Here is a 12,048-nt window from a genome sequence, read left to right as displayed (position 1 = left end):
AACTACAAGGAAAGTGACCTTTTCACCTTCAACTTTCCTTCTTTCAATTTGTGAGAGGAGTTTTCTATGCTCCAAGTTTGGAAGTTTTTGGTGGACGGATCTTCAACGACATGCTACATGCAACACACTTTTTTGCATGCATGTGTTGATTGAAGACTCAAGTGGTGATTTCTTCTCGATTTCCGTGCATGCAAGAGGAATTCTTCTACGACGCTTCAATTGGAGTTTGCTTTTGAAGGTAATCCGTTCTCTATTTGTAAACACGTGCATACCATGGCCTCAGCGGAACCGTCTCATGTTCACTTCGATTTTGAGAATGATATGCATGATGTTAGTGAGGCACACCCTTTGGGTGGTGGTGTGGGTGATTCGCGACAGGCCGTTGCGCCTGATCGGGATGACAACATGACCGATGCCGAAGGGGGTGCGAGTCCAATAGATGATTATGGTTTGGTAGACACGGTAGAGTTTGGGCGTCTCACTTCAAGGGTAGTTGCACTTGAGCGCACTATAACAAATGTCAATACCAATCTCACAAACATGAGCACGCTTTTTACTGAATTTATGGCACGTTTTGCAAGTGGATCGGCGACAAGTGGAGGGCCTATTCCGATAGTTATGCCTCCTCTTGTTCCAAATCCTATAGTAGAATCTATTGCACCATCTGCAACGCAAGAAGGGGCTATGTTGAAAAACGTGAAGCCGCCTGTGTTTAAGGGAGAGGAGCGCGATCGTAACAAGGATGCGGTCCATACATTTTTACACAAGTGGACGGACTTGCATCGCTTACGCCGCACTCCCGCTGCTGTTATGGTCACTGAGACGAGTCTCACACTTGAAGGTAAAGCCTACAAGTGGTGGATGAGTCTACCTATTGAAACTTGCCCTAAGACTTGGGAGGAGTTTGCGGCAGCATTTAAAAAGGAGTTCTTACCGCAAAACGAGAAAGATCGGAGTTGGACAGCCTGGGACAAGTGCAAGATGGAAGGTCTTACACTTAATCAGTATGTGTCCAAATACCGTGAAGTCATTCTCAAGCTAGATGGTTTGGACGACTTTCAAAAGGTTCGTGGGTTTGTTAGAGGCCTTGATAAAGAATATCAGGCAAAGGTTAAAACCCAATATCCTAAAACTTTGGAAGCGGCTATCCAAAGTGCCCTTATCTTTGATGACACTATGGATAAGAAGGGCATGGATAGACCGGCCAAATTCAATGGCTCGCAATTTAATGCTAATAAGCGTAAACTTGCCAGCAATTCTACTGAAAACACAAAGAAGTCTAAAGGGTCAAGTGGTCCGTTGTCTCCACAAGATTTTGAACGGGCCAAGAAGGAGAAACTATGTTATCATTGCTTAGGTAGTGATCATGAGAAGAAAAATTGTCCACAGTTGCCTCGCAAGAATAAGGATAAGGAGAAGGTCAAGGAGAAGGCTGTACACATGGTGCAAACACTTCCCTTGGATGCTGATCCTAAGTATTCTGCGGTAGAGGTTTCGCACACTGCCGAGATGCATGAGTGTAATCTCACTGCATCTATGTGGCAAGAGACAGTTGGACCACATGATTTGGTCCGTATGCATGGCTCCATTTATGGTCATCGAGTACGTATTCTCATTGATGATGGTGCCACGCACAATTTCTTGAACTATGCATTAGTTAAGAAATTAAAGTTGCCGGAGACAAAGAGTTCTCATCGTTATGTGGTGTCCACCATTCAGGGGGATGATCACGATGTGTGGGATACTCTAGTACGGCAAGTGCCTGTGTTTGTGCAAGAACACACTATGGTTCTTGACTTCCAAGTGATGAATATGTCTCGTGCGGATGTCATCTTAGGACGGGAGTGGTTGTATGGGTTAGGGTCATCCCTCAAAAGGAGTTATGAACATAATACGTTTACGTTTGAGGCCAATGGTAAGCATGTTTTACTTATTGGGGAACGTGATGTACCCCCAACACCACTCATATGTAATGCCGAACTCTCTTTTTTGGAGCATAGTAATCAAATAGAAGAAGTCTATTTTTGTTATTGTGTGTCTCAAACTAGTGGGTTTGATGTGCATGATGTTTCTTCTTCAAATGAATCTTCCTCAGCGATGCCTTCTTTCTCTTTACCTTCTTCTAAAATCTCTTTAAATAATCTTAAGCAACCAGTTAATGCTTTGTCTTTGCAACAACTGTTACAAGAATTTAAAGATATTTTTCCTAATGAATTACCAGAGGGTTTGCCACCCGAACGAGCTTTGCCTCATCGCATTGATGTCGTTCCGGGCACCAAACCAATTAGTAAGCCGTCGTACAGGCTTAGTGCGACTGAAGCAGCTGAGGTGGAACGTCAGCTTGCTGACTACCTTAGTAAGGGCTTCATTCGCCATAGTGCTTCACCATGGGCATCGCCCATTCTTTTGGTGAAGAAAAAGGATGGATCCATGCGTATGTGTGTGGATTATCGCTCCTTGAATGCGGTAACCATTAAGAACAAATACCCGCTACCTAAGATAGATGAGTTGTTTGATCAACTCAACGGTGCGAAGTATTTTTCTAAAATTGATTTACGTTCAGGATATCATCAAGTGCGTATTAACGCTGATGATATAACCAAGACTGCGTTCCGAACTCGCTTTGGACACTATGAGTTTTTGGTTATGCCGTTTGGCCTTACTAATGCCCCGGCAACGTTTATGACGCTTATGGATAGCGTACTAAGGCCGTACTTAGGCAAATTTGTCATTGTCTTTCTTGATGACATTTTGGTCTATAGTTCGACTTTAGAAGAGCATTTGGAACACTTACGAAAAGTTTTTCAGTTACTACGCGAGAATGCACTTTACGCGAAAGAAAGTAAGTGTGAATTTCTCAAGGATAGCATACAATACCTAGGTCATGTAATTTCTGCAGACGGAATTGCTATGGATGCTAGTAAGGTTGATGCTATTATGCGATGGCCAACACCTCGAAGTAAGGAAGAACTTCAAATCTTCTTGGGAATGGCAGGATTTTATCGCAAATATGTGAACGGTTATGCAAAGATTGCCGCTCCCATGACTGATCAATTGAAAGGTGCGGCAATTACCTTTCAATGGCGTGAGGAGCAACAACGTAGCTTTGATAAGCTTAAAGTTGCTTTGGCTACAGCTCCCATCTTGGCAATTGTGGATCCTCAAAAACCATTTGTGATTGAAACGGATGCCAGTGCTAAGGCAGTGGGTGCGGTTCTCATTCAAGATGGTCATCCTGTTGCCTATGAGAGCAAGAAGCTCAATCGTGCTCAACAAAACTACTCAGCTTATGAGCGTGAGCTCTTTGCCATCATATATGCCTTACGAAAATGGCGACATTACTTATATGGTGCGCAATTCGAGCTTGTTTTTGATCACGAAAGCATAAAGTGGTTTATGAACCAAATAGATTTGCAGGGTCGAAAGGCCAGATGGGCTGAGATCCTTCAGGAGTATGATTGCAAGCTACGCTATCGCAAAGGACGTTACAATATTGTAGCTGATGCTTTGAGTCGTATGCCGGAGATTAATTCGCTGCTATTCACAGAGTTGATAAGCGAATTGTTAGAATCTTTACGAGGCAAATGCAAGCAGGATTCAACATACTCAAAGGTGTGGAATCATGTTCAAATGAGGGGTCCCTCTCACTCAAACGGTAGTGTTTCCAGTTCTTCCACACATGGTTCTTCTTTATCACAAGATGAACTATAGCGATGGAAAAACTTTTCCATCGATGATGGATACTTACTCCACAAGGGGAGAGTTTGTGTTCCATTGGACTTAGACACTAGGCGCCAAATTCTTTTTGAGTGTCATGATAGTCCAAGTGCAGGTCATGCGGGCATTCGCAAAACGTATGCTCTCGTAAGAAAGCATTTCTATTGGCCTGGACTTCACAAGGATGTTACTGACTATGTTCTGCAGTGTCAGAAGTGTCAAGTGAACAAAGCAGAACGTCTTAAAGCTGGCGGGTTACTGCATCCATTAGAGATTCCTGACGGCAAGTGGGAAAGTATATCTATGGATTTTATAACGGGCTTGCCCACAACGAATCGTGGACATGATGCCATTTGGGTAATCGTGGATCGATTAACCAAGCTTTGTCGGTTTGTGCCTACTAAGAAAACAGTTACAACTCCAGAATTGGGACGCCTTTTCGTGGAGAATGTTTACCGACTTTATGGCTTACCATCCAATATTGTCAGTGATCGCGATCGCAAGTTTAACAGCCATTTTTGGCGAGCAGTATTCAGTAAGTTGGGTACTATGTTGAACCTTAGTACAGCCGATCATCCGCAGACAGATGGTCAGACTGAACGGGTTAATCAAGTGCTGGAAGATATGCTTCGGGCATATGTCAGCAAAAAACAATCTGATTGGGAGTCTTATTTGCCTATTCTTGAGTTTGCTTACAATAGTGCAAAGCATGTCTCGACAGGCTTTAGCCCTTTCATGTTGATGTATGGTTTTCAGCCACGTTCACCAGTGTCGGTGGGACTGGCGAATGAGAAAATCAGTCAGGTTAAGGATTTTATCCAAGACCATATGGATATGTTGCGCCTTGCACGATTAAATGTTCGTCAAGCACAAGATCGTTACAAGAAGTTTGCGGACCAGAAACGTAGGCCACTTCACTTTCAAGAAGGTGATTGGGTGTTTCTGAAGGTACCAGAAAACTCCACCAGTTTAAAAACGGGTCCCGTACCAAAATTGTCGCCCCGATTTTGTGGACCATTTAAGATACTCAAGAAGGTGGGCCCAGTAGCCTATAAACTTGAGTTACCAGCACATTCCAAGGTTCATCCCATCTTTCACATAAGCCGTTTGAGGAAACGCCTTATGGGTCATGAAAGCCCAGTGGATGATTCTTTCTTGGTAGAATATGTGGAACCCCCAATACTGCCTCATGAACCAGAAAGAGTATTGGATTATCACATGTTACGTACTCGCCACCAAGTTCGGAAACAAGCTCTTATCAAGTGGAAGGACCGTCCAGAGGAAGGCTCCACTTGGGAAAACATTAGTGTGATGAGGAAACGTTTCCCCACTTTTGTTTTCGAGGACGAAAACTCTTTTCGAAGGGGGGAGTAATGTCAGGACTATGGTCCTACGGAAGTCGAACCCTAGCATAAGTTAATAGCTTTCGGAGTCTCGAGAGTATTATTAGTGCTAGCGGGGTTCAGGGGTTAATGGGCGTTAGGGTTTGGTCGATGTGTGTACACATCTAAGTTAGCACGGCTCTTAAGTAAGATGGGCGGCCGGGCTAGGAGGTGTGGACACAGGCCAGGGTTTTGGTATAAAACCCAACGAGAAACCCTAACTCGTCATTATGTGGTTGGGAGGTGAACCGACTTCCACCCTCTCTTCTTCTCCACGCCTAGGCTATGGCGGCTTGAGGAAGACGCAGCCGTAGCGGAGGCGTTACACTTGTCTTTAGCCTTCTTGTCGTGGGCAGCTTCTCTTCACGCGTCCATGTCTTCCTTCAATGCTTCATCTAGCTCTTCTTCTCGGTGTTGATCTTCCTCTTGGAAAGAGATGTTCTTCTTCTTTCATGGCTGGGGCCATGAGCTTGACCGTCAGTTCTTGCTCCATGTGATGAGCAACATGTTTTAATGTATTGTTGATAGTTCTTTTGGGCTTTTGATGTTTATCTTGTCATTATGCAATGCAAACCCAAATCTATGTGGGAGGTCTTGCCTCTTGCCTTATTCTAGACAAGGGTAGTGTCTGATCCCATTTTTACAATGATGTAATGTGCACAATACATAATGCATATAGCATTCATTCTCATGGACATTCCCAAATGCAACTCTGGCTGTGAATAACTTGAATTTGTGTGTGGGTTAAATGCAAGATGATGATTACCATAAATTTATCAGCATAATTTTACCAGAAATTACACTAAACCAAGGGTAATAAATCTGTACGGAATGGTTGGAGTGTCAAACCATCTCTAAATTGCAATCTGAAGTTATAGGGATCTGTATCAGATACCTAATGGTTAATTTGAACCCTCAATTGCACCAAAAAATAGTGATTAGTGTTGATTAATCACTGATTAGTGAATTAATCCTCTATTTTATGTGCAAAAAACAGAGTATGCGGGGAGTCCAGATCCGAGGCCTTAGAGTTCAAATGAGCTCAAATCCTTTCAAGGCCATCAATAGCAAATAGTCTAGTAGAGGATTAAGCCAAGAAACACAAGATTTGACCAAACATTGAATGCGTAATTTCTGTTTTACCAAAGTCACCTACTGTTGTAGATTTGATGAAGAGCTTGGATCTCACTGTAGACTTGATCAAATCCAAATCTGTCTTCACCAGCTTGTAGAGGACCCTTGAAAACCCCTAGAGCCAAGAGGAATTAGAGCAATTTGATCTGGAGAAGAAGATATTTCATTTTTCTCTCAGAAAAACGGAGCCTGTGTTTCTTGGTTTAATCCTCTACTAGACTAATTGCTTGTCTAAAAGCTTTTGCCCTAATGTTTCTTCTGGAGGGAGATCAAGCCCCTCCACTGGCTGGGGGTGTAGAGAGCTAGTTGAAAAGAGCTAAAAATCTTAATTATCTACTAATTCTAATTAGCCAGGTGATTAGCAAGATAATGGGCTCACAAATTGATGGATTCTAGGCTAGGCTCTGATACCATGTTAAATTTTCAGTAATGTGATGAGCTATGGTGGATCAAATGATAGAAGAATCATCATTAACAAAGAGATTAGATGATAATTAAGATGTGATTAGTGAGCAATTAACTGATAGCTTAATGTAGGCATGGGTAATCAAAAACCAACAAATTCTCATTATGCCAATGCCTCGATTTATAGAGTTTACATCCAAGCATCTAATCCCACTAATCTCTCCCTGATTCACTCCACCTCTTTTGCTTGATTCTCTCCACCTCTTCCCAGAATATCTCCACACCTTCTAAATCTTCTCATGCTACCCTTTATTCTCTCCCAATAGATACTTCTCACCTTTTCACAGCTTCTCTCACATTTACAGATTCTCTTTTACAGCCTCTTGCTAAGGGCTTGTTCCCGCACACACCCTATTAACTTGTATATTTCAACAAAACGCCCCTTCCAATGGTGCTCAACCACATATCGATGCGGTTCAGTGGCATTGCGCTATAAATACACCCAATCTTACTTTTGAAATTGTTTTTCAACCCAAGCACCATGTTCATCCCTGGTACTGTGCATGAGAAGAGCCCCAACCTCGTCTCTTAGCCTTCTCCTCGACAAAGATGCACTACCTCCATAGTGTGTTTTGCTAGAGAAAGGTTTTAGGGGGGAGAGAGAAAGAAAGAAGGTTGCACAGTACGGATTAGAGGTTGTTGGGGAGAGAGAGGTAGATGTGGGTGTGAGGAGATTCGAATGTATGCACACGCATGTGATAGAGATAGAGAAGGCTACAAATCTGAGCACAGTAGAGAAAAGGAAGGGGAGAGAGAGAGAGAGAGAGAGAGAGAGAGAGAGAGAGAGAGAGAGAGAGAGAGAGAGAGAGAGAGAGAGAAGGTTGAATAGTAGAGAGAGAATGAGCTATGGAGATTTGAGGTTTGGGGTGAAGAGGATGATGTTGAAGAGAAGAATAATGTGTAGGGAGAGAAATCTGAGGTGAAAAAAGAAGTTTTTTCATATAATATGCTTTGGGTTGGGTTTTGAGAGGAAAAATGCACTTTTGATTTATTTATTTTTTAAAAAATCCTATTTTTTGGGTTTTTTGACCCACGAGATTGATGGGGCTGAAATTGGTGGAGCCCTCTACTTTTTAGAAGCTACCCCCTTGCTGTATGGCACCCTCCTACTTTTTGCACTCCACCTCCCTAATTTATGAAGGCCACTCCCTACTTTGAACCCCAAAAATGCAGTAATGAGGGAGACAAGCCTAGTTGCCCTCTACTTTTGGAGGAGACCAAATATGCACACTCCTCTCTTCCTATATTGGTCCATTGCTAATGATGGTCTTTAGCAAAGGGCCCAAAAGATGTCCAAAGGTTTCCTTATGACACATCTAGCACAAGAAACTCAGGCCTATGCTCTTCATGATCCATCATATGCTCATAGGTATCCCATAAATCCACATGTGAAGTATCACCAATCCCATGTGTAACAATGGATGCACACTAATCACATACTCATGGGAATCCAATACATCATCAATCGAATGCTTAATAAACCCTCATGACCATCTAATGTATCCAAATGATTCCTAGGAAGGTAAGTAGGCATCGGCATAGGAATATCATCCAAATGATTCCTAGGAAGGTAAGTAGGCATAGGCATATCATCACCCATAATGTTTGCACTCATGAAGGGCATACCACCATAGATCCACTCATCATAGGGAGTAGCACCTACTAGACATGGGAAGACTACCATGACACAACCATGAAAGCTTGGGCCATAAGCTCCAAGAAAGATAACAACGTATATGTCAAAATGGTCAACAAAAGATCCCAAGTGACCATTGCTAAAGTTTGTCTACATAAGCGGTCATGTTTTCTTTCTCTACTTACTAACACAAGGTATCTGATTGCTACCTTGATTTGGCCTTGAAATGAGAAGGCAATAATTTTTTATTGACTAACTTTTAGGATCTTTCTTCACTAACTTTTGGAACTTGCTTGAAAACCTTTGTGGTGGCCTCCACAAGTGGTTGCTTGCACACTTTATTTTGTCCTTCTCAAAAAAATATTCCTTGAGAGTAGTCATCTAGGTGGCTAAGGCAAGCGATTATAACCCGATCATTTTTTCTCCCGAAAGGAGAAATCCTTTTGGCTTATTTTTACATTCTTTTTAAAATTCTAGGCATAGAGAATTACTTTTCAGCAATATGTTGAATACAATTATCTCCCTCGTCATCACTAGACTTGGAAGAATCTTGTATCTATTTATGTGTTGAGATCTTATGCTCTAAATTAAGCCTACTCTCTCTTTCTATAACATTTTGATTTTGTAGTACTAACAAATTGTGGGTGGTGCAGGCCTCCTACCCATTTGTGAGAAATAAATAAATAGATTATGGGTAATTAAGGAAAATGCAAAAATAGGATGTACCTTTGTTGCTCCTCGTTTGACTCGAATTTCTATGTTGAAGTTGAGGTGGAGATTTTTGTTGAAGGTAGATTTTATGGTGATGCTTCATTCTCTCTTTGTTGTCGATAGCCCATAGCATAAATCCTTCACTTCGGAGCTCCTCACTTTACAATTTTATAGTCATTTGTAATTTTAAATGATTTTTTCTTCTTCTTCAACATGCACACCCCCCCCCCCCCCCACACACACACCCACATATTTCATTTACCTAGATACATAAAAAACACACACATACATATATATAAATCTTGTCTTATATATATATATGATAAGATATGCATAAATCTATGTGTGTGTGTGTGTGTGTGTGAGAGAGAGAGAGAGAGAGAGAGAGAGAGAGAGAGAGAGAGAGAGATTATGTGAAATACACAAACACACATTTTGCACATGTAAATGAAAAAATTATAAATATTTATACATGAAAGAGAGATCTCTTTATATACAAAAAGTAAATATTTATTTTGTTTTATTTAAATACATAAAATTATATATATATATATATATATATATTTATTTTTATTTATTCACATACATAAACAAATACATGAACATATAACACACACACACATGTAAGATACACATAAACTCTTTTTTATTTTTTTATGCACACACATTATGCTCTTTAAAACACACACACACACACACACACACACACACATATATTATTTACTTTTATTCATCTATAATATACATAACACACACATCCACGCACACACGCATATGTATATATTCATATATATTTATGTGTGTGTATATATAAATATGTTTATATATACATGTGTATATATGCATATATTTATATATACATATATACATACATACATGCATACACACACACACACATAGCTATTTCCTCCATCTTTATAACTTCAAATACTAAAGAGTAATCACAATCAACAATCTGGATTTGTACTCCATGTATCAGCCCCCAAGGGCTTGACGCGCCTTTGATATACCATTATAATTAAGAAACGAACAAGTTCTAATTCAAGAATTCCCAATTCCTTCCTCATGGTATCTAAAGTTATGTTTACGCCAGACCTTGCCATCCAGCGAAACTCTAGGAATATATCGTGTCTTTACTATCACTATTACTTTGGGTATTGTTATATCCCAATGTTGTTCAACCGTCATTGTGGCAGTTGTAGGGTCTGCATCCACCTTATCTGTATGTACCACGATCAACTAGCTTACCCAAGAGCTCCTTTTGATAATTCGTACAAGGTTGGTCTAGTGCCATACTGATCTTCATGGGCTTTAAATCTTCCCACAAATCATATTGTGTGTGCTTTTCGCACCATTTGCCTAGCCTTCTAATTGGTTACCTCTGAAATCATCTCTGTTGTAACCTCCGCTCAGCACTAACCAGACAAGGTGGGATTGGATCCCCTTTCTAGGCCACCCCGACCATCCGAGTCACTTGCTCCCATATTTTCTAGTGGCCTTGCCATGCATGTAATTTTTCTTTCGATTGGGGGATTTCCCCAAGCTTCATGAACTACTGTTGCTTCTGGGATTATGTCACCACCAAGGCCGCTAGTTCTTCTTTATCGCGTTGGTGAAATCTCGAGAAGCACCATAATAGCTGCAGAGACTGGGCACTATTATCTGGTGTTGGTTGTTGAGTTTGGATTTCTTGCTAATGTTTAATCCATATAGGGCACTCTGTCTTGCGGTGGCCCAACCGCCGTCGACAATAAAAATGTTACATAATGTCCACCCTTTAGCTAATGGGGATGCTTAGACGCTAGTATGCCATGCTAGTAAATTGGTATCGTGGGTGACCCCACGTTAAATACTAGTTACCTAATGTTATTGGTATAGCTTGAGACTATGCTTGATAAGTGTATGTTGTTGAAGTGTAACAAGTAGTGCCATTCTTGATGACTTTGTGTTGTCAAAGTGAAACAAGTGCACTATGCTAGACAATTGCACACGTGACACAGTTGAAATGTAACAAGTGGTTTATGCAAATGCCATGCCATGTGCTAAATGATGTGTATAATGATATGCTCATCGAAGTGTAACGAGTGGTAAGACACGCCATGCTAGATTATGTGTATAATAATATGCTCATCAAAGTGTAACAAGTGGTAAGACACGCCATGCTAGATGATGTGTATAATGATACTCTCATCGAAGTGTAATAAGTGGTAAGACACGCCATGCTAGATGATGTGTATAATGATACTCTCATCGAAGTGTAATAAGTGGTGAGTATATGTTGCATTTGTGCCTATTAATGTTTTATATTGGGATTAATTGTTGTGATAGCAATTAATTAGAACAACTAATGTGTTTATATTTGTGAGATAGGTGATGAGCAGTGAGTATGTGTGTGTTGTAGACCTATATCATCTCGGATTATCATTCTTTCATTTGAGTTATTTTGTTGGCCATGTGCCAAATGATTGTACATATTATTTATGCACGCTTGTGCATGGCGTTGCTATATTACTAGCAATGTGTGTTAGAGAAGTTTTGGTCATTTTACACTTAGTGTGTGAATAAGATTTAGTGCTTGTCCATGGCATTGCTATATTACTAGCACGTGTGTTAGAGACGTTTTGGTCATTTTACACTTAGTGTGTGAATAAGCTTTAGTGCTTGAGTTATTTTTGTAAAAGTGGCAAAGAAAGCCCTATTTTTGTCCTCATAACTATTATTCAATTTGAATACAATTCTCAAAATACCCATGTCGTGAAAGGGAGTTACATGCATGAGGGGGGAGATTACATTGAATAGTGTGTTGATGGTGATGTTTACTCTATCACATATTTTTATGATATGCTTAAATTTTTTCCATTTAATGCAAATCTATGCTTTGTTCCTTGATGTGTATGAGAGTTTGATTAATTCTTTAAGAAGTACATGAGGTCCCGTGACACTGGTATCAGAGCTATGGGTACTTGCACTTGAAGAAAAGGGAGAAGCTCACAAAAATCCAAA

The sequence above is a fragment of the Cibotium barometz genome, chromosome 51 (assembly GCF_041138505.1).
Source record: "Cibotium barometz isolate CiBa-2024 chromosome 51, ASM4113850v1, whole genome shotgun sequence".
NCBI lineage: Eukaryota > Viridiplantae > Streptophyta > Polypodiopsida > Cyatheales > Cibotiaceae > Cibotium > Cibotium barometz.
Note: the sequence above shows the minus strand (reverse complement) of the source record.